This window comes from Thermobia domestica, chromosome 4 (genome assembly GCF_964235325.1).
Source record: "Thermobia domestica chromosome 4, izTheDome1.hap1.1, whole genome shotgun sequence".
Taxonomy (NCBI): domain Eukaryota; kingdom Metazoa; phylum Arthropoda; class Insecta; order Zygentoma; family Lepismatidae; genus Thermobia; species Thermobia domestica.
This window is the reverse complement of record NC_137457.1, coordinates 448,877-468,209: the sequence shown is the minus strand read 5'-3', so window position 1 is coordinate 468,209 and position 19,333 is coordinate 448,877. Positions and strand designations below refer to the sequence as shown.

General features: G+C 36.0%; 1 protein-coding gene and 1 long non-coding RNA gene across 2 annotated transcripts in view; one reads left to right on the top strand and one right to left on the bottom strand.

Moving 5' to 3' along the window:
- LOC145683649 (solute carrier organic anion transporter family member 74D-like) overlaps positions 1 to 19,333 on the top strand; it is a 498,670-nt gene that overhangs the window by 276,257 nt on the left and 203,080 nt on the right. The gene's annotated exons all lie outside the window — the stretch shown is intronic.
- On the bottom strand, positions 9,638 to 18,855 carry LOC145683654 (uncharacterized). The gene is made up of 3 exons (XR_014131158.1): positions 18,754 to 18,855; positions 14,156 to 14,174; positions 9,638 to 9,864 (listed from the first exon to the last, which is right to left on the bottom strand). It is a non-coding gene; the product is annotated as an uncharacterized LOC145683654 (long non-coding RNA).

The window sequence follows — 19,333 nt, the reverse complement described above, 5'->3', positions numbered from 1 at the left end:
GTAAAACCCACGGATAAGATGTTTCCCAGCAAAATCTCATTTCATTGAGTATCGAACCAGGGATTCCACACATAAGAAGCAAGCACTCTAGCACTGACCCATCGCAATGAGAAGGTATTTCGCGGTCAATACATTACCCAACCCTTAGTTCTTAAACACTATTTCGGGCCGCGGTGGCTCAGTTGTAGAGCGTTCATCTCTGGTGCTTTGGGGTTCCCGGGTTCGATGCCAGCCTCCGCCAAGTGAAGTTTGTGGTGGATAAACACCGCATGCGTGGGTTTTCTCGGGGTTCTCCCGTTTCCTCCCACTTTCTTCATTCCACCATTTCATTCATAACTCATCATCACTGTCTCCTTTAGCCTAACTGGCATAATCGTGGGGCGTAAAATTCAAAGATTTCATTTCATTTTTAAACACTATTTCAGTATTATACGATTTATAGTATAATCAGGGGTAAAAGTGAGGGGAAACGTAGGGTGACGTCGTATCCCCGCTTTTAAAAATAACTATGGCGTCTCCCTGCTTCGTAAAAAATATTATAATGGGTAAAGATAGGCAGGCGGGACGGTGTGATGTCTATCGTTTCCCTACCTTTTGAGATCCATTTTTACCCCTGAGTCTAACAATTAGCCGCATTAGGTGTGTACCGTGTGCTTTGTTTGTATAAAGTGATATTTTATCAGTTAATATTGAACTTAGAAGTGGCAGTAGATATCTACCACTTCCGGATTTAGTGAAAACATTAGACATGGAATATATCTGTAGGACGCTTATTTCTTTATACATTTATTGTCACTGGGCTATTGCCCAATTACAGGATTGAGAATTACATATTCATAACGGCATATCACATATATATCTAACTGATTGTTATTTACACACATGATATTATACAAAGCTATTGTTCTCCAGATTCGTGATTTCATCAATATATTAGTATTCGATTTTTTACAGTAACAGATGCCAGTATTTTTACATGTTTTAATGAAGGAACATGAAAATTCAGTGAAGAAACTAACCTTGTAAGTCAAGACAGTCCAAAATATTTTGACTCACTTTTTGAATGAACAATAAATCAACCGTACGACTCTTTGTTCTACTGTTGGAAGGTGAAAGTTCTCAAGGATGTGAGTTTTTTTTTTTGTAGGTTAGAAATTTTTTTTTAAAAAAATGCCTGTATTCTTTCTAATTTCTAACAATTTTTTAGTTGGGATGGATTTCAAATAGTAGACGCATACTCTGACTTTGAACGAACATAAGCTTTATAGAACTTCTGTAATGTTAAACAGTTCTTAAATTCTTTTCCCGTTCTAATTCGAATCCTAATAGTTTGAATGCTTCACTTGTTATATTTACAAGGAGACTCTCAAACGTTAACTTAGCATCAAACATAACACTAAGATTCTTAACTGAATCATGTCTATTTACTACATATTTATTAATCCAGTGGTGCACACCCCCCTCATGTCAATGACGCACCGCCCTCAATTATCTATCCGCAGGTGTTCTTCCATGAAAAAAAAATCTTTTCGATTAATTTTTACACCCCCTCAAACATATTTATATAGATTTTAACCTCCCTCAAATATTTCAATGACGCAGTTTGCGTCATACCCCCCTCTGTGGGCACCCCTGGTTGATTACATAATCAAAGGAACGAGATGATTTGTTCCAACTGAATGCTAACACTTTGCGTTTGCTTGCACTAACTGATTGTTGATCGTTTGCATTGTTGATTAGAAGAACACCAGTTATTAATTTGATTTACACTTTGCTGCAGTTTTAAGTTATCGTTCACAGAATTGATTTTAGCATATATTTTTAGATGATCCGCATATAATAATTTTTTTATGGTCGGGGGTGCAGTGAGATAAGTCATTAATAAACAAGAGAAAATAGCAATTCCATAAAACCACCCCTCCCTATCTGCTACCGTTTTTTCCTTCTCTGTAGCTGTTAACGTGAAAACCGGAAGTTGTTGACTTCTGCTATGTCGGAGCTGAATAGGGATTTAAGAGAAAAGATGGCTTCTGTTGTTAGAATGCTAAATCGCTCATCACTATGTTTTATTACTACGTTGATCAATATTGAAATCGGAAGTTAAAGTAGATTTCTATTATATCCAGTTTTATGAGACAGTTAAAGATGGAAATTAAATTAATTTTGGAACGTTGAATCGATAGCAGGAAACTGCTTTTCGCTACCGATTACCGTCCTTGCCCTACAGTGATCAAAATGTAACCGGAAATGGTTTATTTCTACCACTTCCGGTGGATAAATCACCTCTATTAACGAACTCTATTCCTCACTCTTGACCCGGTACATCCTGGCCAAAACTGATGACCATCTATCATTTTTCTTTTTCGAACGGACAAACGGATTCACATATTGTTAGTCAGGGTAAATACGAGTACTGTTTTATTTCCTTTTCCCAAGGGACAGATGCGTAGACATAGTAAATATGAGCCCATAAAGGACTCTTTACACACAGGAAATTGTTAAAGTGATTTTACGAACATAATAGAGAATATTTGTCAATGTTTAAACATATGCAAGTCATTACATATTATACAATCTTAACCCTGGAATACACAGGGGGTCCTGGAGCACCCCAGATCTTATACTCAACGCCATTGTGGCTCTGTTCTCAGGCACATTGGTTGGTGCTTCCGTGTATTCTCATTTTGGATCATGACATTCACGGTGGTGGGTGTGAAGCAAATCATCTCGTTTTAGAAGAGAATATATTCAAGAGGTGGGGTTCTCCAGCACCCCACCTGTGTATTTACATATGTAAAATTCAATTTTTGACGAAATTCGTTTTACATACTTTGCGTGCATATTTGTTTAATTGCATGATGACGAAAGTGTGTGCAGGTTCAAGCAAATTTACAGACTTTGTAGTGAACATATTAGAAGAAGATTATGATTCTAAAGGGGTAATTTTAGTGAGTCCGATGACAATATTGAAGTATAATCGGAAGTCGATGATTAAATTAGTGGAAGTCACACGAGTGACACTGAGAGTAACACCCAAAATGATCCAGCTATAAGGGGAGCCTCTATATTAGGAAGAAACGGTCATAAATGGAATTCTCAACCATCCGCTCGGAGTTTCAAAAAAAGAACTGGGGTTGCTATAGACCCTACATGCTGGAGCGTCTCAAGAAGAATCTTCCGACTAATTTGTCTATTGGTATTAGAAATATCCTTGGAATTCAAAAAGAACTGTCACTTGTAATTGATTCAACATCTAGTCTTCCAAAGCAAGCAGAATGTCATATGTGCCCTAGGAATAAGGACAGAAAAACTAAATCTTTTTGTTTCAGATGCAAAGAGGCTGTTTATGCTGAGCACAGAAACGAAGTTTGCATTTCGTGCAGTAAGGAATAGCTGTGTCTGTTCAAAAATAAATACAAACTCCTATTGTGTATTCTTGTAATTGATAAAGTAAGATAAATATATTTAAGTTCATGTGTTATAATTTTAGTAGCGTTTAATTATATGGGGTGCGCTGGCACCCCACCTGTGTATTCACGTAAGCTTTTGTTGTCTGTGTATTCCAGGGTTAATAATGATAAATATGGTTTAAAACTTGTAAAATAATTATAACAGCTTTCGTAGGCCTTTTATGAAGCGGAAGAATTGGAAATATGTAGATGAAATTAAGAAGAAAAAAATCAGGGCATAAATTTTGTAATTACTTAAATTTACAAAATGAGACGAAAAAATTTTCGAAACAAGACAAAACCTTTTCAGACACTCGAGACGAGACCTCCGCAAATTTTATAAAATGAGGTCTTAAAAGAGTCTTATTGCTTGTATTATCTTCTTTCTAGGAAACACAATCATGAAAGAAAAATTGTTGACCACCTTCACTTTGAGAACCACTAAACTAATTATATATATATATATATATATATATATATATATATATATATATATATATATATATATATATCAGGGGCGGATCCAGGACGGACTTCTGGGGAAGCGGTGGGTTGTAATTGTGCTACTTAGAGCTACTTTTAAGAGTTCCAAACTCTGGGATGCGTTTTATTTATATATAAAATAAGAAAGTTTCCTCTTCTGGGGGAGGGCGATCGCACGATCGCCCCTCCTGGATCCGCCACTGATATATATATGTAAGGATTATAAGTTAACTTTTTGAAGCTTCAATCATGATATAGCGTCTAGATTGTAAGCGCAAGTAATTTAAAAGAAAATTATATATGTAGTGTCATTTCGATTACCGTTCTCTAAATACTTATAATGTTTTATCCTGATTATTGCATGATCAAGTAGGAATCAAAACATGGCTAACTTTATCTTCACCATGTAAAATAAAACGAAATAAGTATATAATTAAATAAATAAATGCAGTACTAATCGTTGTAACATATGGGGATAGACCTGTTACCCAGTTGTACTAAGAATAGACGGAAAACAACTTATTAGTCTAATGTATTGAGACAAAGTTATTTGAGTCATCTCACCTCTTTGAAATAACAGAAAAAGAGTTATGTCTACTCTTGAACAGGGTGACCCCTTCTACATCCGCCACTGGGCCATGGAAGTTTTCTGTTTTTTAAATCTTGCATGAAAGTGATAGAAGGTTCAGGACGAATGCAAAGTATTACCTAGTAATACTTCCGCACATTAATTACTTTCTAAACAGCATCTTCTGAATACTGATGAATTTGTCTACGTTTTGCTTTCAACGCCTCCATTTTTCTTTCTTTTTCATTTCTTTTCATTTACTTACTTGAGATGAGTACATATAAGTCAAAAAAGTACTTCAGGCACTTTTTGGATATTCAAAGTTGTAATTGTGATAATAGCAATAGCACTTATTACTTAGCTTCCGAGACAGTCAAATTTTACACTGTTTTTAATTTTTTTTCTTTGCCTTTGTCTACTTTACCTTGACTTGAGACTTTCAAATTTCATCCTATTTTCGACTGAAAAGTATCTGTAATTCAACAATGAAATAATTTTATCCTAACTATATATAAAACTACATGAGCTGACATAAATTATTGAGCACTTCCTGTAGGGCTACAATGATTAAATTTGGCATGATTAAAGCTTTTCGGAACTAACCCACAGAAAATTACCAAAACGGAATATTTTTAATTTTTAGGGGGTTTAAGGAGGGGATGAAGAATTTCTCTATGTTATTTAAAAATGGCCTTTCTGTGGACCTATAATCTCATGTTTTAGATACTTAAAATTGGAATAAAAACTTGAAATTCGGTATGTTTGTACGTTTTCGTTAGTGTTACCTAAGTGAATCATCAGAAATAAAAATTTCCAACCTTAGAGTGGTTTTATGGGGAACTGAAAAATCTTTCCCATGTTATTTATATAGGACGTCTTCTACACCCGAAAATGTTTAATCACTTTCGGCGGGATTAGAATGACGAAATTTGGCATGATTGTAGCCTTAAAGGACTAACCGACAGCAAAATTGCCAAAAGTGAATATTTTAAACTTTTTAAGGGCTTAAAGGGGGATGAAAAATTCCCATGCTAATTAAATGGATGTATCCTTGGGATACAAAATATTATCTTTTAGACAGTTGAAATAGGAAAAGAAACGATAGAATTGTGGGTTCAAGAGGTGCAAGGCCATAGGCCGAACAAAGACAGTGTGTGGGGCGAAGCCTCCGGATGGACAAATTCAGAAAATATGAAGAGCAAGTTCACGAAATTCACTGTTGATGCACAGGCCGATAGATAAAAATGCGATGCCGTAGGCCAAGCAGTTTCGGGGATCCGGGGGCGGAGGCCCCAGCTAGCTAAAGGCTAGTATGATAATAAAATTGTAATTTATCGTAATGACAAATACTTTACCATTTTATATCGTAAATGCCACATCCACCGGTATTATATCAGAGCAGTGCTTAAACGACTGACCGTACAAATTCAAACTCCAATTAGTTATAATTTCAGAGTCTTATTTTTTTTTTACAGGTTTATCATGGGTCAGAGTTCGCGTGCATAATGGGTCAGAGTTGATGACTATGTATTTTGGTAGATCAGAGTGGGTCATGCTGGGTCAGAGTGGGTTAGAGTGGGTAGTGGGTCAGGGTGAAGTTTTCATTAGCCCACGCCATCTCTAGACCCTCTGGACCGCCACTGTTTCAAAAGACCACTTCTCGTTATCTCTTAGCATTCTCGCTAAATAGTGATCAATATTGCTATTGCTATTGCGATCGGGTTGGAGAGTGTTTGGTGGGTATTTGTGGTGTTTGTGTGTTCCAAGTTCCACTCATGTAATTTCAATAACCACTGATAGATGGTTCTCTTAGAAGAAAACAGTTGTATCTCATGTTATGTGACATCTAACGGCGAAAGTTGTAACAAGTTCTGTGATCGTGAACTGATCCAACTTTCGACCCGATGCACAGTGCGTCGAGCATATGGGAGTAATGGACAAAAATAAAACAAATCATACTGAAGCTTTTATCACATGTTTATTGTGTCACAAGGCGTTCTTTGCTCACTTAGACGGAAGCAAAGTTGTTCTTGAAGTTATCGAACTTGACAACTGCACTTATATAGAAAATAATATCCTGTTCAGGGATGTAGAAAAACTATGTTTGACATTTAAGGCCTTATGCAGAGTAGTTCTGGCGCGTGATTGTCATACTAAAGAGTTCGACTAACATGTTTCCTGCAGTAGTCAGGCCTTTAGTATGATGCTAAACATACGTCAAAACGACTCTGCATAAGGCCCTTACTGTTTACGGCACTCGTAAACACGAACCCATACGACTCAAAATTACATAACACTAAAATATAATGTAAAGCAGTGCATGAAATGACTAAAACAGTTCTAGAGTTGCTTTTTAGATCAGTCAGTACCATCACTGTCTAAGTTATCAAATTCCATAGCGACAGAATTATGAAGCTGGACAGCATCAGCAGCATCAGTTTTGAAATAACTTTCCAGATCCGTATCTGTCCTCCTTTTCTTTGCGTGAATCTGTATCTTGGAGTAGACAATAGGGTCAGACAGAATAAGCATATGCTTCATCAGGTCTAAATAAGTATTGAAAAGAGAAGTTTTCCGTATAAGATGTAGCCTACTGTGACAGAAGACTTTTTGGAGGGCTTCTAAAGCTTCTTCCGCATAACCGACAATCCTTTGGACTACTCGTCATTTATTGGTGTATTTAATTTCGCTGCTGCTTCTTTGGCAGCAAAGGCAAGCTCAACTGCCGATTTAGTCGCTACAAGAGGATCTAAGCGCCTTTTCTTTGTTTTTACTGAACACTCTGTGGACTGTTTACTGGTTCTGCCGGGAGTAGAGCAAGCTACATCGGTCTTCACGTTGCTGTGATACCGAGCAGTTATCACTGTTGAGACATAGTCCGGAAGTGTACATGCACGATCAAACCACTCTTTATTTTTAGTTAGAAAAACCGACCAAACTCTGTGCGACATCCTCCATCTCTTTTTGCTCAAGGTCATATTAATAACTTACTAAATTTCTCTAAACTGTTGTACACATCTTCTGTGGCGTCTTCAAGTTTATAACGACTACATATAGCATAGTTTCCGCTTTCTTCCGACTAACACTGGTGGTTGTTATCCATCTTTCAAAAATGTCCTTATTTTTCATGGCGTCTTCTTTCGCAATTTCGCTAATTACAGTCACAATTGCGGACACTTGCACACACACAATTGCTGAATCCAAAGGACATCATTAAAAGAAGATATTTCTGCAGAGATCTCAAGACATGTTTAGGCTTTTTTGAGATATTCCAAATATACCAGTAAAAACTGATTACCAATCGTTCGTCGTAAAGGAAAGAACGTATCTGTGCTATAACTGCCCACTAGTGACAAAAAGTCTCACCTTTCGCTTTGGTCTGAAACACCAGTGCGATCGCTTTGGAGATAATGACTCAGGTCGGTATAATATAGTAGTTGTGCATACGAATTATTATCTGTAAGATTGTCATCTCGACTCGGGTCGGTCTAATTAGGTAACTTTGCGCACGCCTTCTGTGGGCTGACGGGTTGTCATCAGTTTGTGGCTAGGGATTTCTGTCTTGTGAATCATTTGTGCTTCATTCCGTACTATTTGCAAGTCCGAAGAAAATTGTTTCTTTTCTCATTTTTGTCCATTGGTCGACGCACTGTGCGATGTAACTGTTGTATACAGCGGCGACAATAATGAATTAAGTAAACACGGTTTGTTTAAGGTCTCCTGGAGGTAAAGTCCTGTGAAACTAATACTGTACACATCCATCATACTAATAACGAAATAGAGACGAGAGTGACATTTCTTTATCAATATCGTTTCACCTACTCACAATACCTCTTAATTTTCAGAAAGGTTTTTTTTTTTTTTTTTTTTTTTTTGAAACTGTCCCTGAGCCGAGAAGTTTTGAGATATATCTGGATTTTTCTCTGAATTTCTTTTCAAGTTTTGAGCCCGTGTGTTAACGCAGAGATCTGAAAATAAATTGAAAACTACTAAGGGCTATAGTAAATGTGTGTGTACAAAATTGCAAGTTTCTATCTTGTATAGTAAGGGCGGGAAAATATTTACCAATGATCCTCATATTGTTCCAGATTACTCGTATCGCAATAAAAACCTGATCTCATGTAAAAAATCCCTGAGACATCCCTATTTAGTCTAGGGTGATGATTCGTCCATAATTCTCTTCACGATAGAACATCCTTTCAAATGGTACCATTCACACGTCTCCATCATGCATCTGAGGCGAGAAAATCGCGAGAAAAGGATTTTTTGATTAAAAAGAAATCCCTTTTCATTAACTTTTTGCCCCTTGGGGCCTCCCTGTGTTAACACAGAGAACTAAGAAGTATCTGATAAATGCCACTTGAGGGACTAAATGTTTGTGCAAAATTTCAATCTTTTAGGTGCAAAAAAAAGCCTGCCAAAAATAATAAAAATAGGCCTAAGACAAAAATATTATTTTGAAGTTACGACGCCATCATGTCTTATGTCTCGACTCAGAAAGGCGTGCAACTATACGTAACGGGTTCTACAATGCTTCTAGACTTGAATTAAAAAAAAAAAAAAGAGAGAGAGAGAGAGAGATTTATTGGATCTTTTGTAATCGAATAATAAAAGAAATTGAAAGTGATATATATTTAAATATAGCGGTCGATAGAACTTATTCAATTGAACACAATGATAGCTGTGGGTGGAAAAGGTGTTGCATAATTCTCGAGAAAATGGAGAAAAGCGAATTAATTTGTAAACGTAAAAATTGATGATTCAGGAGAACCGTGATATTTACTGAGGTGGAATTGATGCTTATATATACTCTCATTAAGATCTACGTTATGAGACTTACACAGTGTACACACTGGCAGTGTTTCTTTCAGAAAAACATGTTCCAAGGACGGGACACTTAGAATTCGGAGGGTCACTTCTCCCACTGCTGGTATTTATTATTACATTCTAAATGTATTATTTGGTCTTCTCCGGGAGAGCACTCTCAGAGTTCCAGGGGGGAGGCAGTAGCCCTCGAAAAATATGTCTGAAACAATACTGGCACTAGTTAGTAGAACTTGCATCTACGAATTACCCGCTGCATCATGGTTAAAACAAAATGTACTTATATTAACATAATGATGAATTAAAATTGAACTTCAAAGCCAATAGATTTTATTTTTTACTAATCAGATTTCCATATTAATTTAATAAAAGTACACATATTACGCAAAATATACTTTTTAAAACAAATTTTTCACCATGTATGAAAACGGATGACAAGAAAACAATGTCTCTATTTTCCAGACACAGCCTGAGACTCAGCAACAGCTGCTCCTCCTCCCTTGGATACTGCTACAGAATCAGCTACTGCTCCTCCTGCATCTGAAATAATAATAATAATAATAATAATAATAATAATAATAATAATAATAATAATAATAATAATAATAATAATAACAACAATAATAATAAAATAGTTTCACACTGTAAAGCAAAGGTAGACTTTCAACCTATGCGAACTCAATATTGAAATTGGACGTTGCATATCTATAACTTGTAGTTGTAATCTTGCAGTTTGATGTCCCACTATTATGCCATTTAAGGGTAAGGAAGACGGATAGCATTCTCAAGATTAGATAGCATTCTGACTTGGTTCGACAGCATTCTGACTTGGTTAGATAGCATTCTGACTTTGAAATATAGCATTCTCGAGATTAGACAACATCCTGACTTCGTTAGATAGCATTCTCGAAATTAGACGGCATTCTGACTTGGTTAGACAGTATTCTCGAGATTATATATATCATCCTGACTTGGTTAGATAGCATTCTCGAGATTAGATATCATCCTGACTTCGTTAGAAAGCATTCTCAAGATTAAATAGCATTCCGACTTGGTTAGATAGCATTCTAGCTGTTAAGGCCACCTGACACAGGTTGCTTTGTGTTTATTTTTATGGCATTGTTCGGATGCATATTTATATCCATAAGAAAATGTCCTCGTAAAGTGAATCTGCATCCATGAATGCAACTCGTAGCCTAAGAAACCATTTCTAAAGCACAAAATGAGTAAATTTTGTGCTCAAATAATTGCACATAATATTATTGTAGGTAATCAGTTGCAGAGTGTATGGTTTGCACGCATACATATTATCAATCAATACATTATTACTTGGTCACATCCCAGAAAATAACATATTTGGGAATCATTTAAATCAAGACAGTCAAACAAAACTTTTTTTTTTTATTTAACTTATGGACTATTCTTAACCTATAATCCTATTATAAGCTTGCACGGAGATTGATGTGTAATCTTCCAAAAGACAAGAACTGCCACGATATTAATAACACAAACACTTGTGCACTTCTTCAATGGATACTTGGAACATTGACCTCAAATAAATCTCGCTCGATCGTCCCGCATTCATTATGTACTCTCCTGCCTTGTCTTGTCCAGGATCCAACACTCCGGGATGAGTGAAGAAACAAATTCACTTGCGATATAGAACACATTAGAAGTAGGAAGTCGCTAATACTATAAATGATTTGACAAGGAACGAGTTCTAGGATATATGTGTTTAGGATTATACTTTATATGCACGGATATAAGTATGTATGACAAGTTGCAGATATAAATCTATACAGGAATATTTCGAAGATTGGCATTCTTTGCAACTATGTTTTCTGCCACATTTTTTAATGAATTATTACGAGGAAAAGCAAGAAATTTGAAAGGAAGGAAGGAAAATATTTCTACACCTTGCACCAGTCATATAAAGACCCCTACCTACAAAATGGCTACAAGTCAAGGTGAATAAAATAACAGGTAGTCCCAGTTCGCGTTTAGCATTCTAATTGACTCCCTATCCGTGATGTCTTGGGGAGGAACTTTTGCCCATCTTGAAACAGTATACCAACTAGAGTAATTGTGTATCCAGTATTTCACTTGTTGTCTTGAACGATACCTCACGATAACCAAGGATGTTCTAAAGTAGAGGATTTACCCATATGTGTGTTCATTCCATTAGGTAACTAAATGACCGCCATATTATGTTGGCTCGAAAGATTGCAATTTTCATTTGTAGACATGTTTATTTTTATGTAAGTCGTTACTTCAAATTTATATTATACAATGCTTATACGCTGTACATATGGGTGTACAAATAGGAGCGAGAAGAAATTACAAGAAATAACCTTTCACAGATAAGAAAATCACCAATCATAAAATACGTATGACTTCAGGATTTTGTGGTATGGGGAGATTCTCTATTTTATAACATTCTTGACGATACGTTCACGTGACGTCACCGACCGCAAAATATCCTGGGAAAAATGAGAGCAAAAAGCCTGAATCGGAAGTTCCCTGGGAGTGTCATTACTCGCAAAACATGTATATACTCGGACCAACTCTTAGATTACCAGGATGTTATAAAATAGAGGATCTGCCTATAGAACAAAATCTTGAAGGCATCCTTCACAGTTTCACCAACCTCACTCTGATCACTAACCCAATCAAATTGTAATATTTCCATCCAATATTCATGGCGAAAACGAAAATTGCCAAACATACGATGGTGAAAATCAGAGTAGCCAATCAGATGTGCCGATGCGCGGTTGTTTTTTTGGCTTCATTCAGTTAATACGATGAGGATACATATAAGTAGAGCCTCTATTTTATATCATCCTAAGATATTTGTACCGTGTCCTGCGAAAACGAACTAAGCGCCAGTTTCATACTTTTAAGAAAATTACATATAAAGGTTGATGACCAGCATTAATGTAGCCGTAATCAAAAGTGAAATTATGTTTCTTTTTTTGGAAAGGTGTTGGTTTTCCTCTCTTTTCGATTGTGCAAAACATTCTAATGTTTATCAGGAACCAATCGTCGCATTTACGTGGATTTTCAAAGTTTGGCGTTTAGTTCATTTTTGCATAACACGATACATTTGTTCTAAATTGTACTGACAAACGAATTAATAGGTCCGTGAAGTGTCAATATGAAAGTGAGATTAAATTTACATTGATGTTGCACCTCCTGTCAACTGCTCGACTGACTGGTTCGGTAAAATCTTATTGTAAAGTAGGAGTAGAATCTGTATACATTTTGAAACCTTTTGTTTTTTCTTAAATCATTTTAAACAGTGCGACGTACATTACGTAGGTATGGTTTTAGATTTCGGGGGCCAAAATTAGATTTACAAAAAAAAAAAAAAAAATTTACAAGGGAAATGAGTTGATATTAAGGAAATGTAATTACTAAGTGAAAGTAAGTACTGAGTTACCCCAACCTAACCTGAACAAAGAAAAAGATACAGGAAATATAACAAGGATATACAAATTTTAAGAAAAAAATTCTTCCGCCCCCACAAATCGAAAAATGTTTTCATTGCTTATGGATATTATAGCACAATAGCGAACCGATATAATTTAGCCTGTGCCAAGTGTTTTGACTCAATATAAGGAACTTCAGGGTGGTCCTACGTAAGTGTCTAGTAAAGATAATACTGCTTCACACCATCTAATAGTGTCCAAAATATATTTAACATCACGCATATACCAACAGCTAGGTCTAATATAGCTAAATAAAATATGTATATGTGTATAAATCCTCTAGCGTAATTTTTGAGAAATGCAAATGAAACTTTTTTTTGTAAAAAATAAAAACTGATTCCCTCAAAAGAACCACGCCTCTATTAAGATGAAGCTGATACTGAGATATAGTCTTATAAACCCTATGACTACAACGCTAGCAAAAAGACAGTAGAAAGTTTGGTTAGCAAAGATACAGCAGGAAATTGTAATTAACATTTATATATATATAATTTAAATATACTGTTGTGCACAGATAAATGAATCTATAGAGGACATCAAACTGAACAACATGAGGTGTTTGAGTGTAAATTTTCTTATGTTGTTTCCGAGAAAATATAGAAAAAATAGCTTTTCTACAACTAAACAGTGTGGCGTTAATTGCTAATAATACACTTCTAGTTTTAATTTTAACTAACTAACTCTTGGCTTATGGAACCCGGAGATTCAATGTCACGTTCACGAAAGCTCTCCACTGACTTCTATCCTTACCCAACTGGATCCACTTTCTATTTGTATTCCTATTCCTGCGAGATCCATCTTCACATTAGCATTGCATGAGCGGCTAGGTGTTCCTAATGGTCGCTTTTCGATTGGATTTCCAATTAAAACTCTGAAAAGCGTTCCTACTTTCTTATATTCTGGGTATATGAACCTGCTCACCTAAACCTCCTAGATTTGATGACCCTAACAATGTTTGCTAACCGTATAAATTATGCAGTTCCTTATTATGACGTTTCCGCCATTCCCCGTTGCCGTTTCTTTTTGGTCTGAATATTCGTCTCGTTTTAATTCTGAAATACTTTTGATTTGCGTTCTTTCCTCTGAGTAAGCGACCATGTTTCACAAACATGCAGTATAACACATGCACTTTTACTCTACTAAAATTATTATTTTCTATTGTTATTATAATTTTTTGTTGTGTATGTGAGAAATAGTTAAGTAGGAGTTCATGACTCAGAGCCCCTGATAAAAACGTTCACAATGCTTGTACCGGTAAAAAGAAAATTAATAACAGGTGCAATGAAACTAATTCTGATTATACTTATAAATATTAGTATTTTGACTGGTATTTTTAAACTTACCTACGAGAGCGTTGTTGATCTGAAAATGAAGAGAAAATTTACTTAGAGCATATAATAAATAAAATGTAAGAAAATACAATGAAATGGAACAAATTTTAAATTTAAGATCTCTGAGTATTGCCCATTCCGTAAATGGAAATGGATGAACTAATAAAATAAACGATTATAATTTAAAATTGGTGGAATGATAATGTTGGAGAGGAGAAAGTGCCGAGAAAACCCACAGACATTTATGAAATAAATGAAAGTGGGTTCACATCATATAATATTTTGGAACTTTTAAAATTTCTTTTTAACTATTAGGATTACGCTTCACTTGCAAATTCTTCTCGTGTTCGGTGCGAGCGGTCCCGTGTTCGATTCCCGGTGGGGACACTCGCTCAAAAAAGTGTAACAGCTTATTCAGGATAGCCACCTTGAATGAGGTTTTCCTGGGTTTTCTTCATTCACACCAGGCAAATGTCAGGGTGGTACCTAACTTACAGGTCCCAGGCGGCTTCCTTCGTTTCTCAATCTTTTCTTTCTTCCCTTTCTCCGGATAGTGTGCTCGCCGAGGGACGTCATCTGTCATATACGTGACGGGCTAAATGACCATAGATGCCGAAAACCCAGAAATCTAATTCCTAACTTGCAAATTCTAATGGCGTGCGGTAGTTGTTTCACTTCTGAAGCAGTGTGTCCCGGGTTCGAATCCTAACTGAGGAGTCTTCATAGTTTTTCCCAGTTCCATCATGTGATGCCGCATTGATGTAATTATTTAAGTACAGGTCTTAGGTTATATTCTTTGTGTTTCCTTGAATTGTGTTGTCCACAGAAAATGCTGGTCAGCCATATTTGTTTCTGTTTAGAACTAAACATCCTACTATCCAGAGGAGAAACTAAATAGAATACATTGATATCTAATTGACCTAGGTTTGTATGTTACGTAACTGAGTGGTAATAAAATATCTTTGTCACCATATACACATACCGGCACCAAACATAAACTATATTCTCTCGTTCTAATTACGTGCTTACATATATATATATATATATATATATATATATATATATATATATATATATATATATATATATATATATATATATATATATCTTTTGTTTTCTACTTAAGAAATTCTTTTAAAAATTTAAATTTACATACGACTTTCTAAGCATTTTGCATTGCATTGCCTGCTGTGCAGGAATTTATTATTATTATTAAATAATTTTTCTGTTTTATGTGCACATGAGATAATGAAAATAAATAACATTTGTAAATCATAAATAAGATAATGAGGAAAAACAAAGCAGTGAAAAAGTAATGACAATTAAATTTTTAACAAGTTGTGAACTTTTTTCTCCTGTCTAAGATGGTAACTGCTTTTCAATGTGTCAATATGGAGCTCTTTATTAAGAACGGAATCCGTAGTGCAGTAAGCAAACAGGAAATCTAAGAAGGGCAAAGAAATCAACAAAATCTCAGACACTTGCTTTTTTTTATCTTAAAATGTTGTATCCAGACGCTTCAAGCATCCAATCACCTTTTTTTAAGATAAAAAAAGAATAGAAAAATATTTCAGTTTAACGTCCCACGATTATTTCCTTTAGGCTAAGGGACACTGTGATTGAAGCAAGCCAATGATGAAATAATTAGTGGAACAAGAAGGCAGGAGGAGACGGGAGTGCCATGAGAAAACTCACGAACACGATATTTCCCATCATACACTTAATTGGCCGGGAATCGAACGAAAGCACTCTAGCACTGAGTTACCGAGCCCCGAAGAACATAAGAGAGGGTATTGTTGAAGTCTTTCTCTCTTTTTTCCTTCAGCTATAAAAATCAAATATACTCATACATATTATTATTACTGTCTTCATGTCAGAGATATATATAAACGCTTCTAGGTGAAAAACATGATCATCACTCGTTTTACTAAATATGACATTGTGACGGCGTAAAAGGATGTTTTTTTCTGGGACTGCAAATGTAAATATTTCGTGACCTCTTTGCAGCTCCTTCGAAGCTCTTTAGCTTGATCCTTGCAGAAGAAAGTCTTTTCGGCAGGAAGAAGTAAATTTTCTAAGAAACAAAACCACTGTTTACTTTGCACCACTCTCCGTAAATTCTACAATAATGATCTCACTAATTTATATTGATGCTCATCAAAACATCTACTTATTCTTGTAGGGTTGTATTGTTTTGTATCACTTTGTTCTCAATAAAACCATAGCTCCTACCTTGTACTTAATTTAACTCCTTGTTTTAATTCAATTCAGTCAGTATCTTTCACCTACTTTACTCGCTCCCTCGCCCGCCAGGGGCGCCCTCAGTTTTGGGGATCACTGGATTAGACGAAAAACAAAAGTTGTTCACTGTTTCCCTTTTGATGACATTTGAAAAACAAATAAATATCGGGAAAAAGGTATCCCTGCCAAGAATGAAATTTTGCTTATCCAAAGGGATACATTTCTGTCAAAGGAAAATCCATGGCAACTACTATCAATTTCCACACGGCATTTGTATCTTCGGTTGCTTTTTCAAATCTTTATAACACAGACGAAACATTCTCCTGTGCACAATTATAAGAATATAGTCTTATAAAAATAACCAATGAGTGTCCATTTTTTGTATGTAGCCAGTAAGGCTTCTACCTACTAACATGGCTTCGTGGGGTAAATTCCCTGTCTTCAATCCTCGTTTCGAGGGTTCACCCATGTTCGTAAAGCGGACACAGGTACTACATCACTTTCTGTACATGCGGACGTCTTGAATGTGTGGAACCTTACATACAGTCTCCTACGGCTTATCCTAAATGGGATTCTAGTCTACTAGCAGAGGCGCTCAAGTCCATCCAGGCTTTTCTACACGTTTAAAAACTAATCCCAAGGGTGGAGGGAGCGCATGCACTAGTAAATGGCTACAGTATCCTGTCACTAGTAGGCGGCACTAATTTCACGAAGCTGTTATTCAAGATGGCAGACAACAGTATTAACGTGTACATGGGTCAGTGTCTCGCGATGAAGTTTTAACGAACGAATACATAAAGCCAACTGAAATTTACAAATAACTTCAGGCAGAATACAGTGATAAGACACTCACAAGAAGTAAGACATTTGAATAATGCTATCGCTCCGAGGGTGGTCGTCTGTACATCACTAATGATAACAGTTATGACGGATCTGAACACACACCAGTCATTTTGGAAACATTCAGAGCGATCTGCAGCGTATAATTTGACAATTGTCGCATAACCTCTCATGAAATTATTTCGTTAGAAACCTTACAGTAGTTCATGATCATTTGCTGTTCCAAAAGGTGAGTGCTATGTGGGTTCCGAAACATCTTGCCATTTTTGACCGGGAATTGGATTAAAGTTATCACCAAATCCCCCTTCTAGTACAGATATACCTCCAAGTAATTTTCCACGTTTTGGGACCTTTTACAGCATTCCTTGAAGGTTCGTTTCTATAGTGATGATAAAGTGAAGCATGTTGTCCTACAATGATTCAAATGTACCAATATACTTTTTCATGCTGAAGCCTTCCAGGTGAACGTCATTATAAACATTTAGCTATAACAGTTATGCGGAAAAATAAATAGAGTTATAACTTCTTAGATTTTTTCCCAAAATCCTTTTATTTCTTTTTTTAAAAAGTTCTGCATTAACTTAAAGACCCGTCATATAAAAATAAGCGTATTCATATCCGTCATATAAGCGTATGCAAAAGGGAAAGAATTGACTTTCCAGCATCGTTTTCTTCAAACCACTCCGTCGACCCATAATATTTGTCTGTAGATTCTCTGGCTTGAGCCCGTGAATCCCATTCTAAGAATAACAAGCTCAAACGTGCAAAATTACTCTGAGGAGAGGACGATTCCTTCCTAGGCAAGCTAAAAATTTTATCTGTTCTGGGGCAGACAAATTAGTACTGGCGCAAATCCCAGGAAGATGAGAAGGACATGTCCCCTCCAATCTTGGAACAGCGGGGACTGTCCTCCAATAATCCGATTGAAATGTGTTTTTTTCGGGGGGGGGGGGCGAGAAATGTGACGATTTGTGTCCAATTTCCACAAAGGAAAGCGAGATGAAATTGATGAACTTTGCTGTGTAATATACAACAGGTTCACCTCAGAAACCAGATTCATCTACCATAATATGAGGTTCATCCCCCTTGCCCAGAATAAACCCCAAATCTGTCCGCCTCCCAATATTGAAGACAATTCTGTTCCCCTGCTCCTCCACGGCATTGTTTTTCAACTTCATAAATATTTTGAACATCGCTTTAAAAAAGGTTATAGGGAAACCCCCATACCCCCCATTGTGTGTCCCCCAATGATGAAGATAGATATGCGCCGCTGCATATTAGGATACATTTAGATGATTTCAAAAGCGGTCAATCAAAGATTTATGTTACTTAGTTGGTTGACAGCATTTGTTTAAAAGATTGCAATCGTTCAGGGCAGGACGGAATGACTGGTTTTGTTTCAATGGTAGTTCGTAAGATATGAGGCTTGTATTTCTGCACAATTTGTGGACAACAAAAACATTTGTGAAATGTTTCTCGCAACTATCATAAATCTTGCATAATAGAACTTATAAAAGAAAATGTCTTACCAAGCAGACGACCAAAGCGAAAAGAAATACGAAAAACTTCATTTTTCCTGAATTGGTACCTCTTTTCAACTATTGTCTGACGCCAAATACTAATTCCATTTTTATAGGCAAACTTCTCGTACATAACAGTCACATGTTGTTTTTTACTTTTTTAATATTCTTTGTGAAACCTTTATTTCTCCATAAATTAAAAGCATTAATGATTTGTTTTGTTTTAAAACTCCTCAATGAAACTGGACATTGACAGACAAAACAATCGCGGCAGCCATTGAAGGAATACCTAGACAAGGCATTGTTTCAATTAATTACTTCATAACTTTTATCCTAAGAGTGTTTGTTTCACTAAGGGACTGTATGTAGAGAGGGATAGGTACTGAATCATAGAGTTCTTTGTAGAATTTTTATTACGAATGTTACTGTTTTGCTGATAGTGTTCAGTATGAAATTCCGTGTTATCCACGGTATTTGTTAATTAATTGCATACAAATGCATGCTCTTGCGACATCTTTCATTGTGGATTTCAACTTCACGAGTCATTTCAACATCCAAAATACTATACGCCACGAGAAGACATTTTTAG